Here is a 27,837-nt window from a genome sequence, read left to right as displayed (position 1 = left end):
TATTTTGAACATCCTCAACGTAAAAGGGAATCTTCCTGGTGGTGTTGCGAACAGCCAAGCTCATGGGGAGGAGGAAAATGATGTTGGTGAAATTACGTTTGAGGAAGTGGAAAGGATGGTAAATAAACTCCATTGTCATAAAGCAGCAGGAATAGATGAAATTAGACCTGAAACGGTGAAGTATAGTGCATACCGGCCAGCTTTCCCGATGTAGGCAGGAGACTCCCGATTTTCGACATTTTTCCCCGCCTCCCGATTATTGTATTATATCTCCCGATTTTAGCTTATTTTTTGTTGAACTTCAAACGTTTTTTTCATATATCGCCATTGCAGTTTTTTAACGCCAGTGGCCGGAAATCCTTCGCTTATTGGCCACTTCGAAACGAAATATCAATGTTTATTAATGCGAGAAATGTGCGCAAATGTGTGATGTTTATTGAAAGCTATATATCGCGACATGTATATCAGTTGTCAATCTCTCGTTCTCTCGTGCTCTGATCATGTTCATTCGCATCTGTCTAGTCCAGTCCGGTCTAGTCTATTCTAGAGACTAAGGCCAATGCCACGACCAACGGTAGATTTCTTAATGTTCACTTCAACAGTGTGTTCTGCATCAAAATGCATTTTGAAGAAAATGCTAAAAGTTTTATCTTTCTTCAAGCCTGTTTCTCTCTCATGCAGCCAATTTACCTTGTCACTGTTTGTGCCTGTCTTCCTGTTTACAATGTGCTTCTTCAGATGAACTGTACTATGAAAATCTGGTCCGGTCATTCTGCGCACAACAAGCAGGTTCATCTTTCGGCACATCTTCATTACATTTATGTAGTCTTCAGTGGTATAGAGGTGCTACTGAAATTTGAAAGCACGTTCTACATCTCCAAAGTTGCTGTCGTTAAGCTATGGCCTGGACATAAAAATATTTGTGTAATCTTTTCAATGGTAGCGTCTTGCTCCAAAACTGTTTTCATTAATAGAACAATCTTTATATTAAGATTCTGGCCTCCACAAGAATCTAACCACAATATGACTTCTTTGGCGTTGTGCATGTTTTCCATGAGATGCTTGTACAAGCATGATCCAACCTCCTGAGCACCTCGTCCTGCTTTTCCTTCCAACCAGACATAACAATGACCTTTATTTTTATTATCTTTCCCACTATGAATGTAAAAATTCACATTTGTGGGAATACGGGACAATGGCAGTGTTTTTTCAAAGGTAAAACAAAACTGTTCCTTTTTTTCATCCAACTTCGATTTTTCCATATCGGAGGATTTTGGGTTCTGGCCGTATGCTGTAGGGAGAACACCTGTGCGGGAATCTACATTTAGCATCACACGACCAAGCAACTGCGCGCTTGTTGTGTACATTTGATGTATAATTCAGGCTCAGAAATGGGGGTTGGTCATTTGAAGCAAAACTTCAATTTAATGTTTGAGAGGTTGGTGTTTGGTCAAAATTCTTTTCCTGCGAAATCATATTGACAAAAGTCCGAACAATGACCTGTGTAAAGTTTACACCTTTAGCTACCAGATGGTGCAATAATCTAAAGTAATCCATTTTGGCGCTTGGTCAATTGATGCATAACACCATCCATTTGAGATGTCTCATCATTAGGGATTTGAAGAACACTTCATGCGTTAAAGGTGCCCAGAACGAAGGATGGATCATATTCTAATCCTTCCTTGTCCTTTTCCTTTGAAGAAGCTGCATCAATTTTTCTTTGGATGTAATTGTCATACTCTTACAGGGTTTCCTTAGTGATTATTACCACTATTTCAAATCTAGTGCATGTTAAACACTGATCTTTCTTAGGTCGAAAGAAAGAGTAGTCATATTTTGTACAAAAAATTCTTTGATATATGATGATGCTAGAAATTGGTGTACGACCCAAGTTTTTGCTTTGTTGGTCATAAAGATAATGCATCTTACAGATTAAAATTTTAGAATCGGGATAGAGCGTTTTCGTAAAGTGACAGCAGCAATGCGATTACATTACCTGGAATGAGTTTCCTCACCTCTGCAACAATATTATTAGGAGTTTTGTTCTTCGAAGGGCATTTTCAGAGGACTGTTGCCTAGTTGTACTTCCTCTCAAAACAATAAGCACCGCCGCTGCTGCACTCCCTGCTCCCTTTTATCACTACCAGAGTTTGACCCAAACTCTTTCACGTGAGAAAAATTTCTCATGATGCAGACGGTTTTTATGTAAAACTATTGACGTGCACATCTTTGTTAGCATGGTTAAGGAGATAGCTCCTAGAACATTTTCTATTCTTCCGATCATTACATCTAGCCAGTTTTCTCTGAGGTTGACGGGTTTTTACATTCTTCACTATGAAATCCTTTTGTCTTTCATGTGACATTTCTCAATATTGCTTCAACCGGCGTTAGTCAAGCCTCCCTGACGGATGCGGATGTTTGAGTGTGAGCGCGGCGCTCACCTCTCTTACATGGCAAGATTTTCTTAATTTTAGTAAATGATCTTTTCTTTGTTATTTGTTTTTGGTGTTTTCATTTTTGTTACTTTATTTTTAAGTTGCAGAGCATTTTTCAGACCGTTGTATGGGGCTCTTATGGTCATGTGGGATTTAGACCCAAGGTTTTTGGGATTTTTTTTCTTGAAAGCTTTCCTCCAGTATTGCATTTCAAAATGATTTTTTGATTTATTTCACCAGTTTTAATAAGATAATTTTCTAAGAGGCTAGCAAAATGATATTCATGGAACTGAGTACTCAGACTTTACTCCAACAACGACATCCACTCCGTCTTTGATAAGGTTATAGAAGGTCAGTGAAATAGGAATTTTTGGTTCTCCAGAAGCCTCACCAGTCTTATCAGAATCATGCCTCGTCGATAACACTTCTGAGCAAGGTTTCCATAATATGGACAACAATAACTATTTTTAGGTAATTTGTATGTCTTCATTACGAATATGGTCTTGGAAAATTGCCTACACGTCACATTTTTTATAACTCATTTTTTAGTTAGTGAATTGTATCATAATGTGTTAAAACCTACCTACTTTGAAAGAGGTTATGTTCTTTAACGTACATCTTTTTCACAAATACGTATCATTTTCGTTCTTTTAAAGTACCATTTGAAATATTGTTTGTGTTTTGAATGAGTGTTACCCTTCGCAGTGGTTTATTGTTTTATTACCCTCATTATGCATCTTCATGAACGGTAGGCACATCCGGCTATAACTGACTAATGGAAATAAAAAATGGTTGCCTGCCGTTGTATTGTGAAAATACGGTTGCTTGCTGTTGTATTGTGAGACAAGAAACGTTTAGCTCTGATTGTGGAAGTGTTGTGAGCGGTACTAGTTATTCTGGAATAATGTTGAATGGATCACGGTCGTCCGTGTATGGATTCTCCAAATAGTTTCTGCTATGTTTGTGGGGAATTATCTTCAAATGTAAAAAAATGTAAAAAACAAAACAAAAACATATTACATGTATTTCAGCTGTGAAAGAGGTTATCACGGTAACAATTGGGCATCAGACGTGTGTTGTATTACGTGAAGTTACAGGAGTGGTTGTGGGGTAAATATAACAATATGTCTTTTGCTGTTCCAATGATTTCACGACAGCCTACAATTCATCTGGAAAATTGTTATTTCTGTATTACCAAAACTTTCAAGAAAAACTGAAGAGAACAGTGTGTATCTTAATCTGCCATCAGCCATAAGACCTGCATCATGTTTTCCAGAGCTTCCTGTCCCAATCTTCCTCCTCCTCTCCTCCCCCAGTGGGGAAGATCGTCATTCCAGAGGAACACGAACAATCAGAATCCTCAGCCTGCCCTTCAACTTCCTCTGATCCTGTCTACATTCCCTACATCATAAAACACATAGATACGACTGGCAGAACTTAATGATCCAGTCAGGTATTTAGGTTTTTCTAAGCAACATGCTGAACTATTAGTTTCTACGTTACAAGGACGGAACTTATAAGCAAGAGATTTAAGGATTTCAGTGTTCAGAAAACGAAACGTTTAGCTGACTACTTATTTAGCAATGGAAAGTTGGGTTTGTGCATGCAAGAATGTGATCAAGCTGATGGATGAATTGGATATTGAATACAATCCAGAAGAATGGAGACTGTTCATAGATTCATCAAAACTAAGCTTAAAAGCAGTTTTATTACACAATGGCAATACAAAACCTTCCATTCCAGTGGCTCATTCAGTCACTATGAAAGAAAATGAAAACCTGTCACTAATTTTTAATGCAGTAAATTATAATGAACATCGCTGGGCAATTTATGGTTATTTTGAGGCCGGTTTCTTCAACAAATGTAGGACAAATGTTAAGTGTTAACTCTGTTGTTACGGAGACTTAACTCATAATTTAACAAAATGTTCGTCTCATCAAGAATTAACCTGGCAGCAGTCCTGTGTTAAACCTCTTAACACATTAATGACGGGCTATGTTAATTAACATAGTTTCGTATTGGTGCGCGGGCGACCGGCTACGTAAAGTAACGTTTTGTCACATTGCTTCATTCTTGTGTGATTTTCTCCTCTCTGCTGTTTATTAATTGAATTATTTTGTGTTGTTTACAAACTAAAGTCTTTGTTGATTGGAATTTACATAGATATATTCTTTCCTTGGCAATGCTTTCGGCACAGGAAGTGTAGTTTCATAACACTTAGTACCGCGTGACCGAGTGTTTTATCAGGTGTCAGCATGGAGCGCTGTAGCAAAGGCAGCTTGCACGATGATGAAATATTTCTAGAATTGCATGCTGATAGTTTATCTGATGTCCCCAGTGATTGTAAAAGTGTAAATATTAGTGATTTTGAAGATGTGTGTCCGTCAACATCAAAATATATGCGCAGAAGTGAAAGTGCGACATTCAGTTCAGACGAGTCTGTTGCCGGCGACAATAATACGAGTGATTGCTGGCGACAATAATACGAGTGAAGATACCAGTGATAGTAGTGACAGTGAGGTTGATGGATGGACAAATATGGATGAAAACAGAGTCCTAGAACAATTTATATATTTTACAGGCCTCACTTATACGGCCAGTAATTCTGCGAGTATCCCGGAGGTAGTAGATCGTTCCCTCGGCAATGGCTTGCTTCAGCTTCTTGTGGAACAATCAAATCTCTTTTACGAACAAAATTCCGGGAGGTATAAAACCTCCCCAAAATCCCAGAAATGGAAAAATATAAATGTGATGGAAGGAAAAAGTACCCTCAAAAGCCCTGCAGAGTACGCGCTGCACACAAGAAACGCAAGGACATAAGGTACATATGTTCGGCTTGTCAAGTTCCCTTGCACAATGGCAGCTGCTTCAGGCAATACCACACAAAAATCAGGTACTAGAATCACTGGTAAGTGCTCTCACCAGGTTTCAGTAATTTATACCATGTCATTTAAAAGTTACATGTTTTTATATTTTATTCTACTTCTCAAGCTAGGTGTGCTTCTGTTGCCGGTCCACAGGAAAGAATGGAGTAGTGCGCGCCCGGACAACAATGTGTTAACAGCTGCTAAAATTTCAAAATGGAGGCATGTAGAAGACATAAGTTTGAAGCTTTACTGCTGTATGAAGACTATTTATAAACTGAAGAAGGCAAAGGACGGCCCATATTAAGAAACTATGACTTTTCATAGTTGTCAGAAGGAATATTTCTAATTGCCAGAGCCATAATGAACAAGGTACTAGATGATATTGAAAAGGTATTTGAGTTTCCAAGAGATTGAAACTTATCAGTCTCTCCAGTGCAGCAGTTGCTTATAGATTTTTACAAGGAGGGGCAGACCCTGCGTCTAACCAATTTTGATGAGCTTAATATTGTACCTGTTGGAGGACACTCAACAGTAACTCGTGCATAAGGGTTTAGGTCAGTACGCTTTCGTTTTATCACGCAAACTCATTTTACTTACAACTTGTCAGGTCTGCAACGTAATAATTAAGAAAAAATTTATGAACCCCCCGATTCTTATGCAGCGCGTATATACTTTAAGAGCTTGCAACTCAGAAGACAAGTGCAGCAGTGGCTGAGTGGTCATCGCATTTGTCTACGAACCGTGTTAACGTGAGTTCGAGTCCTGCCGTAGCCATTCTATTTTATACAAATTAAATTATTATTTCAGGGAATGTGAAGGAAATATTAATAATAAGAAGGAGAATATAAATAATAATCAAATTGGAGTGGAACTTTATTATCTACTTCAAATTAATATACATCTACAGAGAAAGAGATTCAGCAGTAACTGTGAGAACGTTTAGGTCTATATTAATTTCAGGTTGAAAATAAAGTGGTCCACCTCTGTGGTGTAGTGGTTAGTGTGATTAGCTGCCACCCCCGGAGGCCCGGGTTCGATTCCGGCTCTGCCACGAAATTTGAAAAGTGGTACAAGGACTGGAACGGGGTCCACTCAGCCTCTGGAGGTCAACTGAGTGGGTTCTATTCCCATCTCAGCCATCCTGGAAGTGGCAAATGCCGCGATGGTACCTAACTTAAGGCCACGGCCTTTTTCTTCCCGCTTCTTTGTCTATCCCTTCTAGTCTTCCCATCCTCCCCCAAGGCCCCTGTTCACCATAGCAGGTGAGGCCGCCTGGGCGAGGTACCGGTCATCCTCCACAGTTGTATCTCCAGAGTCAGAAGCTCCATGACACTGCCCTTTGAGGCCGTAGAGTGGGATCCCTCGCCGAGTCCAAGGGAAAACCGAACCTGGAGGGTAAACAGGTAAAGAAGAAGAAGTGGGCAACTATGTTCACGAGTGCAAGAAAAGAGTGTGTAGACTTCTGCAAAGAATTCCTGCTGCCATTGCAGCATTAACAAGGTAGTACATTACTTTCTCCGCAATAAAAGAATACCCGAAAATCATTCAAAACAAATCAACTATCACATTTTCCCAGTGATAAGGCTATAAGAACAGGCTATATCAAATGTTGTGATGTAAGTACGTTATTTCATTTTTTTAAGCACACTCTCATAATTTAAAATGAAAACTGTAACAACATTTGTCTTGCATTCATCATAATAACACTTTTGTTGCCTCTTACTTGACATTTTTACGTCTTAGCGGTCTCCGCGCTAACCATAACCTATAATAATGTCAACCATGTGTCCGTTTGACAAAATACTATTTTAACACACCACTAGAAGCGCTTAATGTAAAGAAACAAAAGACACTCGCTGTCAAACACGTTCAGAAATTTCACGAGAATGTGTTAATTTGTCTTTAACAATTGTTTCGTAACAAATGTTGGAAATGTGTTCATGAAACAGGGTACTTTTAAACGAAGTGTTAAATTAATAACAATTGTTAGTTAACATTTGTTAAGTAAAATTTAACACAGAGTTGAAGAAACTGGGCCTAAAAGTAATAGCTTTGTTGCTTGGAATACAAGGAGGGTTTACGAAGTTTTGTTGTTTTTTATGTTTGTGGAGCAGTCGAGGAACAGGACAGCATTATGTGGTGAAGGACTGGCCTATCAGAAAAGGTTATATTCCTGATGAGCATAATATTAAATATCCTCCACGAGTGCAGTGTGAAAAAGTACTTCTTCCTCCTCTGCATATAAAACTTGGGCTAATTAAAATTTTTGTGAAAGCTCTAGATAAGAGTGGAGAAGCCTTTCAGTACTTAAAGACTCTGTTCTCTAAAATCAGTGAGGCTAAATTAAAAGAAGGCATATTTGTCAGACCACAAATTAGAAAACTTTTGAAGGTCAGCATTTTTGAGAAGAGAGTTAACCCTAAGGAATTACGAGCATGGAAATCTTTAGCGTCTGTTGTCAAAGGATTTTTAGGGAATCACAAGGAAGAAAATTATCGCCAATTGATTGAGACGTTACTAAGAAACCACAAAGAAATGGACTGCTGTAAGTCACTGAAGATCCACTTCTTACATTCACATTTGGACTTCTTTCCTGAGAACTTGGGGGCTGTAAGTGATAAGTAGGGAGAACGATTTCACCAAGACATTGCTGCAATTGAGCAATGGTATCGAGGAAGATGCGATCCTCCGATGATGGGCCATTATTGCTCTCTTTTACAAAGGGAAGATTTCAGTTAACATAAGAGAAACATAAGGTATTTTGCTCTATTTTATTGCATGAAGAGTTGTTTTTATGTCTTAATAGCTGGTCAGTTATTAATATACCAGTTCTATCACATTTAACCTACCATTGAAAATTTTCTTACAAAAATGAGAAAGTAATTTTTAATAGATTAAAAATCCTGATTTATTCAGTGTATCAAGTAAATTCTGTAACACTGAAACGTGACGCGTTACAAACTTTTCCCTGTCATTCTCGTGTTCAGCCTATTTTATTAACCCATTGAGCCCTGCATATTTGTTGGATTGAAACTACATTAGGGCTGGGATTATTTTGAGGAAAATATAGGAACGCTTTGCATGATGAGAAATTTCTTACTTACAAGAGCATTAAAGATTTAATTATACATGGAAACAAAGGGCATTCATGCCATGAACTGCAGAACAAAAATACATTAAATACATTTTATTTTATGAGCATCACAGGTCCATACTCAGTCCGCCTGCTGAATAGTAACACGGTCATATCCTTGGGTCATATCCTTGCACTTCGTCTTCGATTTCCACATCTATTTGTTCATTAGGAGCATTACTCATACTCATTACTACTAATACTAAAATATTATATTCCTAATCATCGGTACCTTCTATAAGGGGGTTATATATTGGTAACGTTCAATCGTTTACTTACAGTCATGTTTACATATATATATATATATTAACAAAGAGCATAACATTAGAGGGGAAAAGTTCCTACACAAATCACGAATGCAACTCACTCTGCCATCTCTTGAGGAAAAGTTTAATTACGTAGTGAAGTTAGACAACGGAACAGTTCCATGGTCTGGCATTTGGTCCAGCAAAATGAAGCACGGAACTGTTCTGTGGCTTGGGCGCAATCAGTTAATGTTATGGGAAGGAAGTTCATATTTGTTGAGCAGTGTAAGAGGATGACATTCCGATATTTCTTCGGAGCATGAGACATGACCATTGCGTTTTTACCACATCTAATTCTTATGAGTAGTCAACTCGTTTTCAGTGGGCATGGAGGAGGACCAAGTTTACATTGCCATGTTTCCTCCGAAGTCTTGAGTTGGGAAGTCATCCTCTTTATGCTTGGTGTATTGTCTAAATGAAATGGTACCTCTGGTTGATATCCAAAATAAACTTTAATACTTAGTGTTTATAATATTCTCACATTTACTACAGCAAACATATTCAAACCGTACTTAGTTGGTGATTTTCTTTTTTTTGTTGCCGAAAAGAACCCTTTCCTCGAAATGACTCTGAACTTGTCATCAAATGTTGGGTCAAAGTCAAATAATAATACTAGATTATAAAATTTCACCTATTCATTCCATAAGAGTTTTTTATTTAAATTTAAGAAATAGTTCGTAACATATTAGATACAGGGACAGGTTTCACTCATAATGAGGGCATCATCAGCCTAAAAATCTCATATCTGAAAGTTAGATCAGGATCCTGATTGTTCTTATGTGTAGTTTATAACGAAAGTTTAAAATATAAATAAGAGGATACTGTCTTAGGTACAAATGTGTATAAAATGACTAGCAAGTAGAATATAGTAGTTATAAGTACTCTTATGACAAAGTCTTATAATCAATCCTTATTGTAGATCTTTACAAATGTCTTGTTTTTTAAATGTGGTAACAAGTAATTAGTTAAAAGTTCAAAAAGAATACGTAAATTGTTGCGATGAAATGAAAACTGGTAAATATGGTGCCTTATTCTGGAGATGGCATAAGGAGCTTACAATAGCTTAATATTTAGGATAAAAGTCACTCTTAGTGGTAGTTAAATTAAAATCCAAAGTTGTTTGACTGTTAATTTTATATGAAAATGTAAGACGACACACTTCTTGAAGCACTCAGGAGCGTGGACAAGTACTCGTCAGAAATGTAGAAATTTTTATAAATAGCTGGTAGACATGGAGATAGCTTCTTGTATTAAAAGTTGAAAGGAAAATGTGCGAGGTTGAGTAGAGCTTATGGTGTTATGTCCCTTCGACAGTTGTGATGTTAATTTGGTTAAACATGAAAGTGAGTTGAAGAAAAATATGTTGTGTGTGAAGGGCCTCAGTCTGTAGACAGGCTCTGACAATATAGTCGATATCTTATCCTTATACTCGTCAGCGTCCATAACCACTGTCGCATTACCCTTATCAGCTGAGAGAATGGTCAGTTCAGAATCATCTCCAAGTTCCTTCAGAGCTTTCCTTTCGCCTCTTCTTAAATTGGGCGCGGGTACAACAGCGGGCCTTATGAGTTTCACACATTTCTGTCTTAACTCCTCGGCCTCATCCGTAGGTAATTTGTGGATGGCTGCCTCAACAGAAGTAATTAACTCCTCAGTGGGAATTTTAGAGGGAGCGACAGCGAAATTAAGACCCCTGGCTAGAACTGCCATTGGTTCTCGTCCAAGGATTTATTGGAAAGATTGTCGACAGTTTTACTAGCATCCAGGTTCGTGCGGGAGACCGCCTGTTTCTGAGCTAGATGGAGGAACTTTGATTTCTGTCTGAATGACACCTGGTTGAATTTTCGTTCAGCCTGCATAGCAGTAACAGGATCGAAAGTCTACCACAATTCCCGCGAGGGAGTGTTGCTTAACAGCAGGTGTAAACGAAACAACTCTCGGGAGACTGAATCCAGTTCCCTACGAGTGTTATGCACTCTCTCGATCACAAGAGCCTTGCTAGCGCGTTGACATATTCTCCTGGCTTTTGGTGTATTTAATGTGTGCTTCAGCTTCACACAGTTGGGAATGATGTTATGGTCCCTGCATCTCATTAGAAAGCACAAAGAAAGAAGAATAGACTTCTATCTCCTTAATTTGCTGAATTTTGAAGCCTTCTTGAAAGTATCCTCCCCATAGAGGTTTTTAATGTGGCAACAATATAGAAGTATTGATTGAATTATCAACATCAGAAGTCTTCTCTTGCTGGATTTTGGTCCCTTTACATTGCTCAATTAATCTGCTTAGTGCAGTAGTTGTTTCCTCTGCCTTGTCTACCACATGTTTTACTGTATATGGTTCCAGAATGTAAGTTTGGTATCAAGTGTCATGCCTAGATATTTTATACTTCTAGATGTTTCGATCACTTCTTGTCCAACCTGCAATGGAACGATGGTCATAATCCTTTTTCTTGTCGGAACAACAATCTCTGTTTTATGATTGCTAGAAGTAATCTGTGATTCGCCATCCATTCTTTGATATGTCGCATTACTTAATTCAGCTTAAACTGGGCCAACTCCAAATCTCGAGTTACTGTCTAAACAACTACATCATCAGCATAACCATCCGACTCGTTGGCTGAATGGTCAGCGTACTGGCCTTCGGTTCAGACGGTCCCGAGTTCGATTCCCGGCCGGGTCGGTGATTTTAACCTTAATTGATTAATTCCAGTGACTCGGGGCCTGTGTGTGTGTGTGTGTGTGTGTGTGTGTGTGTGTGGTGTATTCAACATTAGAAATCATGCTAGGTAGGGCCCTCATCTTCACAGACATGCAGGTCACCTAATGGGCCGTCTACTAGAAAAAGACCTGCACCAGGCCTCTCCCGAGACCATACACCATTATTATTATCAGCGTAACCCACTAGGATACTCTCATCCGCCATCTCCAATTGCAACAAGCTGTCATACATGGTGTTCCAAAGATTTGGTCCAAGGATAGACTCTTGTGCTACGACAGCTGTGAGAAGTTTCATTCTCTGACCATCTTCTGTTTTGCATCCTGCTTTTTCTGAATAATCTGCATCATTTACCGGTTATTTTAACCATTTCAAGAGCTTCACGAAATGCTATTCATGCTCCTGAACCAGAAATATGGTTTCATTTAGCTTCTTGAACATGCATGTTTGTACATTTATACATCATGGCTTTGCTTTGCAACCTCTAGTCTTATGTCCCCTTTCTCCACACATACTTAAATCTCTCCGCACCTTCGCAGTTACGTGCCTGATGCCCATATGATATACATCTAAAGCAACGAGATACCATGATCCTTTTCCAGATTCTACTATGTAACCAGCCTATGTTAATTTTACTGTCCATGTCCTAAATTTTTAAGGCAGTACGTAGGTTTAAAGTCTTTACCGCCCCCATGTCGTCCAAGGACATCTCTCAGAGATTTATGAAAATTATCTCTATTCTCATTTTGTATGGCTTTATTAAACTCGAGAAGAATTTTCCCAACTTGTGTTTTGCGAATAGGTCGAATGTTCATTCCACTGTCTACTGGGTTTATTTTACTCCGAATGTCATTCAAAATGTCCGCATAGGTCTTGCCATTTGTTGGCCCGATTAGGACAGCTTCTGAATGATCCCTTAGAATCCATTTCTCTTGACTTTCCCCACTGTCAATGACTTCCATTCTGCCAGAATCGGCTCCGTCTATTGTAAGTTGGAATTTCTTTATTGCTCTTCGAATCCCTCTCATTCTTCTTGGAGAGAAATGTTACCCATTTCCCATTGTTCTCCCTGTCTTAGTTTGTCGCTAATCGTGTCACAGGCAACTTATCTGTATCTTTAGTTGCGGATTCCTGTTTAAGATTTTTCCTAGCTCTCTTCCATGTCGCTACAGCATCAATGGCTTCCTCCAGTTTTCGTTAATCATTCTGAATTTCCATCTTCAAATTCTTAAGAGGTATAGCCGAAGTGCTTTTCAGTAGTACCCGGGCAGTCTCAAGATGTTCCTCTTCCCCGCATTACTTCATACTCCTTCTCAGTCGTTACTTGAGACGTACATGGAGAGCATATAGCTGGTGACTTTTGCTTGAAGCTTCACAAGTATGTCTATGAGATGTCACCTCTTGTTCGCCACTGCAGTCTTTACTCCTGTTGTCCCCGCTAGGTTTCATTTAGAGCGTAGATTTTCCGTAGGTCGTGCTATGTGGTGAGTTTCGGAAAGTATTATTTCCTGAATGATGTCGCTAGGTGGCGCTAATTGTCTCACAAAACTGCTGTGTTCTCCATCTGCCATTTCTATTCTTTGGCTGTTGTTGACGTCAATTTCTGAGATCGCTATGTCTCTCGTATTTGATTTTTCAATGTTCAGAACCTGTTTGATGATGATGATGATCGTTGTTTAAAGGGGCCTAACATCAAAGGTCATGCCCCTACAGAACCTTTTTCTTTACATTGTAATATTGTTCCAATGAACTCACCGCTGTCAGGATGTCTTCCTTTGTATCTTTCGTAATGTATCCCGTATTCGCTAAGCTTTTCAGTTTTTGTAGGGCACTTTCTGTACGTTCAACTAGTCCGTCCACTATTAATGACGATGATGATGATAATAATAATAATAATAATAATAATAATAATAATAATAATAATAATAATAATAACAATAATAATCCAAAGCCTGTTTCCAGTCATTCGACCGGGTCAGGAATGGAATGAATGAAGCCCCTACCTAGCGGTGGGGATAGGAATTGTGCTGGCTGCCGAAGCCTGTTGCACTCCTCTGGAGCAATGATTATGAATGACAGATGAAATGATATTGGAGTATGTTGGTGGAATGAAATATGACAGGGAAAACTGGAGTACGTGGAGAAAAACCTGTCCCGCCTCCGCTTTGTCCAGCACAAATCTCACATGGAGTGACCGGGATTTGAACCACGGAACCCAGCGGTGAGAGGCCGGCGCGCTGCCCCCTGTGCCACAGAGGCTCTTGAATAATAATAATAATAATAATAATAATATAAATAATAATTTCAGATTGAAAAAGCTAAATTTTCAAACAGATACTGCCATACAAGAAAGATTAAAACAACAAATATCTATTAAAATGCTTAGGGAATTTATGAGGGTAGAAGGGCTGAAAACAAAAATCACCATACGTTAAGAGATTTATTGCCCCGTGCAGTTAAATGTATAGTAGCTTTTGTAGGACAAGTATCAGCTGGCAAGTGGGCTCATATTCCTTTTCTATTCTCGAGATTGAGCTGCATTGCCTAAGGTTGAATAACATGTATTTTAATATGGAGGTTTTGTTCATAACCTAGGCGTATTGACCATTCACTCTTAACAGACATGAAAGCGTACACTTCATACTATATGTTGAGAGAAAAAAATTAGAAAAACATACTTTAGCACATACACCTCTGCTAATCCAACTGCCTCAATTGTTGTGCAGTTTACTTACATTCCCCTGATATTTGTAATTGCTTAGCTTTACCTGTGTGTTGTCGTAGTGTTTGCTGTCTGTTATTAGTTGCATAGGAACATGTTGTGGGAAATGCCTTGCGTTTAAAATAAGATGAGTTTCATTATATTTTGAAAGAGATGAAGTTAACATGTTGGCTGCCAGAGCGGTACATTGTACCTCTGAGTGAGTGTCTCAAGAGGCCACGGCGGTACAAAGTACCGCTGACAGGTGTTGCTATTTGACTTTCCCTGCCGGGCCGGCGGACCGCCGAGCCGTTGAATTCGCTATGCTAGCGTACCGCTATGGCCTCGGAGCATATCCTGGCGTGCTTGGTTTCCAAAATATAGTCTTTAATTTTTTATTAATCCAACCTCCTTTTATTGGCAATATTTGAGTATTTGTCCAATCAGTTTAGCCATGCGCTTAGGTATGCCGTGTTAGCTAACTCGCAAGCTCAAGATTTTGGAGATCGTGTGCGTGAATACTACTGTCGGGAAACTTGGTTATGGATTTCTGTGCTTTCCCATTTTCACCCCAAGCTTATGCTTACCTAATCAATAGGGCACACTGATTCCTTCCAAATTGTTGCACCCATACCTGAGCTGATTTCTACGGTTATCGCAATAAATATAGCGTAAAAATGAGCATATTTGTATTTTCTAAATTGACAACATTCATTGACAACATAGAAAAATTTTACATTACCGTTGAGCATTTGGCTAGGAGTAAACAGGAAATATACACTGACTGACAGAGCAAATGCAACACCAAGAAGGAGTGGTTCGAAAGGGATGAAAGTTGGGGAAAAAACAGAGACTGCACGGACGAATAATTGATGTTTATTTCAAACCGATATGCAGGTTACACAATGCTCACGGCATCGACTCAGTAGGATGTAGGACCACCGCGAGCGGCGATGTACGCAGAAACACGTTGAGGTACAGAGTCAATAAGAGTGCGGATGGTGTCCTGAGGGATGGTTCTCCATTCTCTGTCAACCATTTGCCACAGTTGGTCGTCCGTACGAGGCTGGGGCAGAGTTTGCAAACGGCGTCCAATGAGATCCCACACGTGTTCGATTGGTGAGAGATCCGGAGAGTACGCTGGCCACGGAAGCATCTGTACACCTCGTAGAGCCTGTTGGGAGATGCGAGCAGTGTGTGGGCGGGCATTATCCTGCTGAAACAGAGCATTGGGCAGCCCCTGAAGGTACGGGAGTGCCACCGGCCGCAGCACATGCTGCACGTAGCGGTGGGCATTTAACGTGCCTTGAATACGCACTAGAGGTGATGTGGAATCATACGCAATAGCGCCCCAAACCATGATGCCGCGTTGTCTAGCGGTAGGGCGCTCCACAGTTACTGCCGGATTTGACCTTTCTCCACGCCGACGCCACACTCGTCTGCGGTGACTATCACTGACAGAACAGAAGCGTGACTCATCGGAGAACACGACGTTCCACCATTCCCTCATCCAAGTCGCTCTAGCCCGGCACCATGCCAGGCGTGCACGTCTATGCTGTGGAGTCAATGGTAGTCTTCTGAGCGGACGCCGGGAGTGCAGGCCTCCTTCAACCAATCGACGGGAAATTGTTCTGGTCGATATTGGAACAGCCAGGGTGTCTTGCACATGCTGAAGAATGGCGGTTGACGTGGCGTGCGGGGCTGCCACCGCTTGGCGGCGGATGCGCCGATCCTCGCGTGCTGACGTCACTCGGGCTGCGCCTGGACCCCTCGCACGTGCCACATGTCCTTGCGCCAACCATCTTCGCCACAGGCGCTGCACCGTGGACACATCCCTATGGGTATCGGCTGCGATTTGACGATGCGACCAACCTGCCCTTCTCAGCCCCATCACCATACCCCTCGTAAAGTCGTCTGTCTGCTGGAAATGCCTCCGTTGACGGCGGCCTGGCATTCTTAGCTATACACGTGTCCTGTGGCACACGACAACACGTTCTACAATGACTGTCGGCTGAGAAATCACGGTACGAAGCGGGCCATTCGCCAACGCCGTGTCCCATTTATCGTTCGCTACGTGCGCAGCACAGCGGCGCATTTCACATCATGAGCATACCTCAGTGACGTCAGTCTACCCTGCAATTGGCATAAAGTTCTGACCACTCCTTCTTGGTGTTGCATTTGCTCTGTCAGTCAGTGTATTTCAAATTTAATTTGGTGAAGAGTTTTTTGTGTTGCAAAACGCAATAGATCAGTTTGACATGGGCACTACTTACCAGAGATCTCATACTGAAGGGCTAGCGTCATTATCTTCTGAGTTTGAGAAGAAAACGGTTTCAGTTTTATAACTAACCTCTCCGTTCACTGGTAAAATAACTTAGAAATATCTCGCAAGTATTTCACACACACCGTACTGTAAAAGAATGAGTGCCTTGCGATTGTAGTCCTAAGTGCTAGTAAACAAATCGTGGCATGCTCTGTTATCTACAGTGTGTACTATCAAGCGATGCAAGCTTTTGGTACTGCTAGACTGTACCGCTTGTCTAGGCAAAACCATGCAGTGAACTTTCTGTGGGGCCATGGCGGTGCCTCGGGGTGCTGTGAATTTTTATTGTATTTCGTACGTACATTGAACACTTGAGTGAAATATCACTTCGAATTTTGCTTTACTGCTTATTTACCACATGCATAGTAGAAAAATGCTTTGGCCACCGGGACATTTCTTGCTATGTGTCCTGGCAGTCAACATGTTAAATATAGGCAAAATGGCTAAATTTTAATTCGTTGTACGGAAAGTTTGAAATTCTGTCTGTCTAGGTCATCAGCCCAGAGGCTGGTTGGATCCTCAAATAGCACCACCAAAGGCTATGCAGTTATAGGAAAACCACAAAAACCTAAATGAGGCGTACTAGGCAAGATGAAGAGTGAGGTATTTTACCATTGCTTTCCTCACTGGGAGAGGCAGTGCTATTGTAACACGACTGACCCTATGAGCAACACCTGTCATAACACTCAGATGTACTGGTTGTGCTCTGGATGCCATTACTCAGCACGACCCACACCCCAGCAGCTTCCATATTGTCACAGCCATGGATGAGACTGGGACTTCAGTGGAGGCTAGACTTTGCTCTGGCCTGTGCCAAGAGATGGATGCAAATGTACTGCATCCATCAAGAAATGACAGCAGGCAGAGTTTGAAATTAGTTAGTGAAATATTTTAACACACATTAAATAGGGAAAAGGGGAGGGGCCTCAAAGTAATTTTGCAATTCTGAACATTTCATTACATTGGTGGTTGTTATAGCAACATTTTACTGTATTATTATTGATTATAGAAAGAATAATTTTATTATAGCATGTAATACTGTTTGGAACAGACTTCCTTTTCTGTAGGTCTTATCATGCCGTATAACCTATTGTTATTTAATGTTAAGAAAACTGTATTGTTCTTATGACGACAAGGTTGCCATATTGACTGGCTTTGCTCAGCAGCATCACAAGAAACGGCGGCACATAGACGGATTAAACTGAGCATTTCATTTCAAGGTAAATGGGGAAAGGAACTAAGCACCAATCATTTTTGGGAATGGCTGAGAACGGGTTTTTTTGAAGGGCTCAGTTTGTTTTTCACAGCAATATGGGAAAAGAATGGCACATAAATTTGTTACAAGAAAAAGGGGAAGGAGACTAAGATGAAAATTTATTTTTATTAACTCATTTTGGTTTTCACAGCATAATGGGGAATCAGTGGCACAAAAGTTTGTGGTACTCAGTATTTTATTTATAGATAAAAGGAGGAAGAAACTAAGTTGCAAGTTACTTTTATAAAATCTAGACTACAGAAGTTGTAAAGGGGGTCATTTAGGTTTTTAAAGCAACAAGGGTAAACTACTGCATGTACAAAACCTCAGGATTGAAGCTCAAGGCAAATTGGGGTGAAAATAGACAACAGATAATTTTTATAGGCTTGAGGGGTGGGGAATGGAGTTAATTGCATTTAAAAAAATTGCCCTGGTAACGCCAGGTACTAATGTGCCATCGTATCGCCCCACGGAAAGAATGATAAAATTAAATGCTCATGTGAAAAAGGTGGTAAAATAATATGCACTTGAAAAAACAACAGCTAAATAACAAAACCAAGCACAGATAATATTCATAGCGAATTTCTATATCAGTACAAGTCATGCGGTGAGATATCGCTCTACACCACAGCATTGAAATTTTCAGTAACAACAGGTGTACAGTATGAGAATATTAGAACACACACAAATTAGATGACTTCTCTTCAAGAGTGGTAAGCTGCCATTGATCGACAGCATAACAGATTATGCGTTACATGTACCAGAGCATTTCAGAAAGAAATTGAAGGAAGATAGCAGAGTGATGACCGTTCCCACCATTTTACTTCCTCCATGTGAATGTATTTATGAAATACAGAATGTTAACACTTTCTTTACCGGTCTTGCTTGTAAGAAACACGATAAAAAAAAAAATATATATATCTCGCTTCAGTTTGATTTTAACTGCTCTTTATGACAGTCCCTTTTAACTTTACAAAGCAGCACATGAAAAAGAAGTATAAACATTCTTATTATAAATTTAGTAAAATTGATTTAGTGCCTCCTAGGACAGAGTGGCTAGGATCAATTCCCCCTCCACCAGAAGAGAAAATGACACCTTTACAATATTATAAAACATTGTTAAATGATATATTTGAACTCCTTACTGAGCAGTCTAATATCTGTGCTTTGCAGAAAGCAGGAATATCTTTGCAGACAAAAAAAAAAAAAAAAAAAATATGAAGTGAAGCAGTGTATTGGTATTTTGCTCCAAAGGGGCATAGTAAAGATGCCTTCTATTTGTACTGGTCGAATGATTGTAGATACCCATTAGTCATTGACAAGATGAGCAGAAATGGATTCCTCCATTGACTACGTTTTTTAACATCGCCAACCACCAATGCCTGTGGCTATTGAGTCATAACATGTTCTTCAAGATTCGCTCTCCTTCATCTGCATTGCATTCATCATTGCAGTCAATTCCTCCAGAGGAGTATCAAGCAGTTGATGGAAGTCGTTCAAAGGTTGAAGTAACTTGAAACATTTTGCACCAAAGAAACCTCATAAGTGGAGTTACAAGTGTTTTACTAGGGCCGGTGCTTCAAGTATTATGCATGATCTTGAAATTGGTTTACGTTGCCTGAGAACGGTATTATGTGAGGAACACCATAGGTTTGTGTTGCCTGTGGGCATTACCATAATGTGTGATACACCGAGGGTCTGTGTTGCTTGTGTTTTGTACCACTATTGTGAGGATTATCTGGGGACATTGTTTTGACATTGACTGACACCTTACCAGAGAAACAGCTATTCAAAGTGTTCACAGATAATGGGTTTTCATCAATACTGCTAGCAAATCAGAAGCTGAGCTGAATAAATCTGGGTGTGTCTTTTATGATTGTCGTGTTGAGACAACTACTGATATAGCTCTAGTCCGCTGGTTTGACAGGAAAAGCATTAACATTATCTCAACTTATGCCAGTATTGAACCCATGGGAACCTATTGAAGATATTCTGCAGCTACAAGAAATTCATTATACACAAATATAAAGAATGAGAACCTTCCACGTAATCAGTTCCTTTGGCCGGAAATGTTACGGCAACTGTCTTTTGGGATACGCAAGGGATAATCCTCATCGACTATCTGGAAAAAGGGTAAAGCTATTACAGGTGCATATTATGCATCGTTATTAGACCGCTTGAAAACAGAGCTGCAAGAAAAACGGTTGCGATTGGCCCACGGGAAAGTCCTTTTCCATCATGACAACGCACCAGAACACACCTCAGCAGTTGTGGTCGCAAAATTAATGGCAATAGGATTCCAACTCGTTTCACATCCCCCCTATTTCCAGACTTGGCTCCCTCGGACTACTATTTAAAATGGCTGGCGGGACAAAGATTTTATTGAAGCGAGGCGGTGATTGCAAACACTAACGGATATTTTACAGACTTGGACAAATCCTATTATTCGGAAGTGATCAACAAACTAGAACATCGTTGGACGAAGTGTATTAGCCTAAAAGGAGACTATGTCGAAAAATAAAAAAGTTTACCTCAAAAACGTAAGTAGTTTTTATTTTTGCACGAACTTTGCAAACGCCCCTCGTATAGTCAACCTGAGATTGTGGAGATGTTGCATGCGTGTCGTGTAGTGGTGCTACCTCCTGTGGTGGGTGGGGGACGCAGACGACTACACCCACGGTATCCCTTGCGTGTGGTAAGAGGCGACTAAAAGGGGCAACCAGTGGATGATGATATTAGAACCATGAGATTACTTGTGATTAGTACCATTACGTGCGGAACTCCATGGGTCGACGTTACTTGCGACTAGTACCACCTTGCGAGGAAAGGAATGGGTGTAAGTTATATAGAGCAGTACCATTACATGAGGAACTGTATGGGCCTGACAAGGGAACATTGGCAATGGGTAAGTCGCCGATCGCGATGAAACTTGGAAAACACATTGAGGTACACGTAAAAATGATGTCGGCATCAATTTTGGGTGCCAACATTCATTAGGGCGTTAACTACGGGGCCTAAAAGTTGCGACATTTCAAATTCCGCGCGATCAGCAATGAATACCTGCTGGGCAATGCTAAGCTGGCACACTGCATAGCTGGAGACACGCCTTTGCACCTCCTCCCCTCCCCGCTCCAATTGGTTCGCCACCGCACGTTCCCCTTTTCCCCGCGCTTGCCGGCCGCTTAGCTGTCGAAGAGAACCGGTTCTACACTTTGTGTACTCTATCAGCCTTCCTCATATCTCTCCTTTGTAATTTCCACGTTGTATTAGTCAGTTTACTTTTGCTGAAATGTTTATGAAAACATTTGGACCAAGTGAGTTGGCCTTGCGGTTAGAGGCGCGCGGCTGTGAGCTTGCATCCGAGGGATAGTGGGTTCGAATCCCACTGTCGGCAGCCCTGAAGATGGTTTTCCGTAGTTTCCCATTTTCACACCAGGCAAATGCTGGGGTTGTACCTTAATTAAGGCCACAGCCGCTTCCAACTCCTAGGCCTTTCCTATCCCATCGTCGCCATAAGACCTATCTGTGTCGGTGCGACGTAAAACAAATCGCAAAAAAAAAAAAGTATGGTGCCTGTTGTTAACTGTGTTTTGTTTCGGTTTTCTTTTCACTATTTTTTAATGTTTCGAATAGACCAAAGATTGTTTTTGTTTACTATCAGTTATTGACGGGGAGTTTGCCCGATGTAATTGTTACGGAGTCATTTATTGTGTTGCCTTGTAATTGTTTTTTGTTGTACCAGTTCGTACAATACCCATTTAACTGTTTGCATATGTAACTGCCATTATACCCATAAGACTGTAGTGTGATACTTTAATATCGGTACTTGTTGAATACATAGACCTTTGTCAGCTATAACGCAAAAGTACCGGTACAGTAAGACTACAGGTCTGCCTGTGATTACTGTATATCTATTCCATATATAAATGCACATCTTTTTTATGTTTCAAGGCTTTTCTTATTACTTCAGACTTTACTACATTGCATGTCATACTCATATCAACGTTGCCTATCCATTAACTTAATTTATATTCGACAACCATTGCTGCAGTTGAAATGTGTTGTGCCTGTCACTGCAAAACATAAATAAATTGTTCAGTACAAACACAAATAAAAACATTCTACCTATAGGCCTATTCCTTATACCAGAGTACGCAATACGGAAAATACCTGTCGTTTCAAACTCGGTGTTTATAATTGTTGTTGTTGTTGTCGTCCGCGATGTCGTTTTGTTATGACACAACTGGTAGCGTACACAAAATGGGCGGGGGGGGGGAGGGGTCATAAAAAGATGATCTGGACCTATAACCAGGTTTTGATATTCCGAGGTACCGAATCTCATTACATTCATTGAGATCCTCTACCCGGGCATGTAATTTCTTTACATAAAAAGGTATTTAACGTTGTTTAAATGTGGGATATTTATTTAGTGGTGGGTGATTTAATTTAATTAATTCCATATGTATGTCCACTCTAAAGGACACTATTGACAGCTTTAAGGCGTTTTAGAAGTAAATAATAATTTAAGCGTAGGTAGGACGTGGTACCCCCTCCCATGTTTGACCTCGCCCGGTGGTACTTAACTCGGAGTTGTACCCGCGAATGTGACAACTCACCGGAATGAGCAGGAATGAAAATATAACATTTGAATAAAATATGGGTATATTAGTGTAGGTTATTTATTGTCATTATGTGTGAAACGGAACGCAATTTAAAGAATTTCAATAATTACATTACGAAAAGAAGCAAAGTATAGAGTCAGTCCCGTTGAACAGCTAAGCAGCCGGCAAGCACGGGGAGAAGGGGAACGTGCGATGGCGAACCAATTGGAGCGAGGAGGGGAGAAGGTGCAGAGGCGTGTCTCCAGCTACGCAGTGTGCCAGCTTAGCATTGGCCAGCAGGTATTCATCGCTGATCGCGCGGAATTTGAAATGTCGCAAATTTTAGGCCCCGTAGTTAACGCCCTAATGAATGTTGACAGCCAAAATTGATGCCGACATCATTTTTACATGTACCTCAATGTGTTTTCCAAGTTTTATCGTGATCGGCGGCTTACCCATTGCCGATGTTTCCTTGTGAGTGTTGCTTGTGAAAGAGGTCATCATGTGTATTCCACCGGTCAGTTCCATTGTGTTCAGAATGGGTCTGCTTTACTTGCGAGTAATACCATTTTATAAGAAACACCATGGGTCTATGTTGCCTTTTGGTACTTCTATATGAGAAATACCATGAGTTTGACACCTGTGAATAGTACCACTGTGAGGAAAACCATTGGTCTACGTTGCCTGATAGTGGTATTTTGTGAGGAACACCACGGGTTTGTGTTGCCTGTGGGCATTACCATAATGTGTGATACACTGAGGGTCTGTGTTGCTTATGATTTGTACCACTATTGTGAGCGCCGCCATGAGTATATGTGGCTTGTGATAGGTTCCAGCAAGTGAGGAACACCACAGCGCCTGTGGTTAGTCCCACTACGTGGAGAGCATCATTGGCCTATGTTGCTTGTGAGTGTTGCCCTTATGTGAAACACCCTGGGTTTTTGTTGCCGGCGAGTGGTGTCATTGTGTGTGACATACCTTGGGTCTACATTATCTTTGGTCAGTACCACCGTGCAGGAAACACCATGAGTCTGTTACCTGTGATTAGTACCAATGTAGGAGGAACACCATGGTTCTGCTTTACGAGTGATTAGTACCATTGTGAAGGGCCGGTGACCTACATTTTGGACTCCTTTAGATAATAAGCACCTTCACAGTAAAAAAGACATTGTGAAAAGGATCCACTGATAGTTTTTGTTTCACGATCATTTTCTCATAACCATTCGTTCTTGATCTTGTACCAGCACCATCTGCTTCAGCGCGTGGAAATCTCCAAAGATGTCATTGTTGCAGTTCCAGGCTAACATTGCAGTTTACCGGGCGAATTGACCGTGTGGTTAGGGGTGCGCAGCTGTGAGTTCGCATCCGAGAGATAGTGGGTTCGAATCTCACTGTCGGCAGCCCTGAAGATGTTTTTCCGTGGTTTCCCATTTTCACACCAGGCAAATGCTGGGGTTGTACCTTAATTAAGGCCACGGCTGCTTCCTTCCCACTCCTAGGCCTTTCCTCTCCCATTGTCGCCGTAAGACATATCTGTGTTGGTGCGGCATAAAGCCACTAGCAAAAACAACAACAACATTGCAGTTGCTCTGATAATGGCAGGGAAATCACATTCGCAGAAGAAGAGAGGACAACCACCAAGTGCTGAAATACTGGTATCATCTCCTTCAGCTAAAAGAACTCTTATCTGCAGTACCAATTGCTGATGTGCGTTTTGATGGTTTCAATCATATACCAGATATTGTTGACAGGAAAGGATGATGCAGGGCATGCATTAAGTCAACTATATACACTACCGGTCAAATTTTTCGATCCCCTATCACAAGTATGGATTTCTGGTTAAAACCGAGATGTAGTTTTAAATAATCTATCATAGGCCTGTTTTGAATATAAAACAAGCATGAACATACTCTGTTGTGTATTTGACCAGTTCTCCGCATGGAGGCTCGCTGATGAGTAACCACAACAACACTGACGTGTCTTTACTCAAGACGTGTCCACTCGAATGGGCCTCATTCCGTCAGGTGTCTGTGTTGCAAGCAGTTCACATTAGTTTTCAGTACACTGTGTGCAGCTATTAGTGTGTTTGTGTGTCTGATCGGGTGCATACCATATTACCTTCAAATGGGACGAAGCAGGAGATTGGAACTGAAAAACGTGCTGTAATTGTAGCTCTGCATCACGAAGGGTATTCTAGTAGGACAATAGTAGCAAAAGTTGGTGTATCCCAATCTACAGTGGCGTATACATTGCAGCGGTTCAAGCAAACCGGTGCCAATGCAAGTGTTTCGCGATCTGGAATACCCCGGGTAACATAACATAGGGAAGATCAGTTAATTTGTGTACAGAGTAAACGCCGGAGGACTCGTACGGCACTTGAAATTCACAAGGAAGTCAATAATATGCGAGCTGCTCCAATGTCTGTCTAAACAGGGCAACGCCGTTTTCGTTAACGAGGTTTAAAGGGGTGCATAGTGGCCAAGAAACCTCTCTTACGGACACAAAATAAGGTGAAAAGAATGCAAGTGGGCACAGCAACATAAAAACTGGAGCGTGCAGCAATGGTCAAAGGTGTTATTTACGGATGAATCGAAGTTTGAAGTATTTGGGAGCCATCGTCAAACGTTTGTTCGTCGACTTCGTGGAGAACGTATGAAGAGTCTGTGTGTGACACCTACGGTGAAGCATGGTGGAGGGTCGGTTATGGTGTTGGGATGTTTTGCGGGTGATAAAGTCGGTGATCTAGTGCGAATTAATGGAACATTACAGAAGGAAGGATATCACAGGATACTGATCAACAATGCAGTTCCATCTGGCAAGAGACTTGTTGGTCGTGGGTTTGTTCTGCAGTAGGACAATGACCCCAAACATTATTCTAAATTGTATGGAGGGTATGACAATAGAAAAGAGAAATGTGGGGAACTGAAAAATATGATTTGGCCAAGTCATTCAACAGACTTAAATCCCATTGAAGTGTTATGGGATGAACTTGACAGGGAGGTCCGAAAACTGAGGTCAACTAATGTTGAAGAGCTATGGAATAATTTACAGAGCTGTTGGACTGCAATGTCTACACAAACACTACAAAATCTTATTTCCAGAATGCCAAGAGTTTGTGCAGCTGTTCGGAGGGCAAAGGATGGATACTTTGAAGAGGCTAAAATATAAACCATATTGTATTCTACTTAATGATAGAGAAAGAAAATATATGTTTTGTTGGTCTATTTAGTTGTTACGATGTGTTTCTACATTGAAGTATAGAATCTAGTTTTGTGCATAGGTGATCGAAAACTTTTGGCTGGTAGTGTAGATGTTGTGCACTAAGTGTAATGTAAATTTGTTCCTTGCTGTTAGTAAGAAGTATTTTCACGAATTTCATGAAAAGTGAACTTGTCGGAATATGAATAACAATCAGTAGTCACACTTACTTCATTGAGATAGTTATCTGTTTATAAATAACTAGCTGATGTACCCGTGCTTCGCTACGGGATTCTCAGAAAGACTGACTTTGTGGTTTTCCTAAGCTGAAATCAACATAGGTCATTTCAAAAACGTATGATTGTAGCGATTAAAAGCAATATCATATAAAATACTCGATCAAATGGAAAGCCGCACGTTTTATCACTTTTAACGCACAGTGACATGAACACTCATTATTCCGCTAAATATGCACACTGTTCATTCCAATCAGTGCCTCAGAGTAGGGATTGAATAGCCCGAATGCTATGATGATCCAGTGTGTTAGTACCAGTAGTATCAGAAAATTTATAAACCAGGGGAATGGCATGCTAAGGAAGAAAGTTATCTAACTTCCCAGCTACTTCCCATCAATACTCAGACAGGCTGTTACACTCTTTACGACTGGGCGAGTTGACCGTGTTGTTAGCGGTGCACAGCTGTGAGCTTGCATCCGAGAGATAGTGGATTCGAACCCCATTGTCGGCAGCGCTGAAGATGGTATTCCGTGGTTTCCCACTTTCACACCAGTCAAGTGCTGGGCCTGTACCTTAATTTAGGCCTAAGGCACTCCTAGCCCTTTCCTATTTCACCGTCGCCATAAAACCTATCTATGTCGGTGCAACGTAAATCAAATAAAAATTACTCTGTACGCAGCAGTAATCCTATCTACCGGAGATGACGGGCAACAGAAGACACAAAGCACATCACGACAAACAATGGTCAATGTAATGTTATTGTTGATCAATGTTATGAACTTTCTATATTGTAGGCCTTCACATTTAGTTTTCTTTCGACTCTGTGATTTGTAAAATATTTTATACCATAAACTGTAGTTTCTTATTCTCCGACTTTACATACCGATTTTTATTAAATATTGTTTACCCATTTTCTCGTTACTCGGCGCTGATATGGACTTATTAACAAATATCCAAATTCATGAATATGTTTGTGATCATAGCCAGTACGGTAACAATGTATAAGACATGAATAATAGGAAATTTAATATTATATAACCTTAGTTATGTAGCATTCATTCATCGATTACACCTCTTATAAGAAATATTTGAGAATTACATTTTAGGCCTTCCCCTAAACTACCATTTCACTCAGTGTGAATAAAATAACAGCTTAGACTATAGCAACTTATGTTCTGACTGCATACCGATTTTCATCAAGATAGGACTACTAATAACAACAATATTTGAGAATTAAATTTTAGGCCTTTCCCTAAACTACCATTTTTCTCAGCGTGTATACAATTATTGATAGCCTAGATTGTAGCAACTTATTCCCCAACTTTGCATACCCATTTTCTTTAAAATACAACCACTAATAACATAAATAGTTGAGAATTCAATTTTAGGCCTTCCCCTAAACTACCATTTCACTCAGCGTGAGTAAGATGATTTATAGCCTAGATTATAGAGGCTCATCCCCCGACTTCACATACCGATTTTCATTAGACCACTAATAACATAAATAGTTGAGAATTCAAGTTTGGGCCTTCCCCTAAACTACCATTTCACTCAGCATGAGCAAAATGATTTATAGCCTAGATTGTAGAGGCTCATCCCCCGACTTCACATACCGATTTTCATTAAATTCTTTTCAACCGTTTTCTCGTGATGCGTGTACATACAGACAGACAGAAATTACGGAAAAGTAAAAAGTATTTTCTTATTACTATGGACATGACCGATACAGAAATACCATTATTTTCAAATTCTGAGCAATGTACAGACAAAACTCTTATTTTATATATATAGATGTCTTTACTTTCATGTCAAGTGAATCAGTACTTTTTGATACTCTATTGCTAACATATTACCATTAAGAACCACTGTTGCTTATAAGCAACACTAAAAAATTATCCGAATGACATTTGCAAAATTTCAAAAAGTGATGTATATCACAATAATGTAATGTATTTATGTGACAAAAACGTAGCAAATATATTTTTTAAAATCAAAATTTGGTAAACGATTTTTTAACTAGTTATTTTAATAACTGAGAGTAAAAAGAAGCCTCAACCATTTACTTTCT

The 27,837-nt window shown here is 40.2% G+C and overlaps 1 protein-coding gene across 2 annotated transcripts in view; it reads left to right on the top strand.

Annotated features, from left to right (window-relative positions):
- Usp7 (Ubiquitin-specific protease 7) overlaps positions 1 to 27,837 on the top strand; it is a 458,856-nt gene that overhangs the window by 98,698 nt on the left and 332,321 nt on the right. The window lies entirely within an intron of this gene.

The sequence above is a fragment of the Anabrus simplex genome, chromosome 6, assembly GCF_040414725.1.
Source record: "Anabrus simplex isolate iqAnaSimp1 chromosome 6, ASM4041472v1, whole genome shotgun sequence".
Taxonomy (NCBI): domain Eukaryota; kingdom Metazoa; phylum Arthropoda; class Insecta; order Orthoptera; family Tettigoniidae; genus Anabrus; species Anabrus simplex.
The sequence above is the reverse complement of the archived record's forward strand: the minus strand, read 5'-3'. Positions and strand labels throughout refer to the sequence as shown.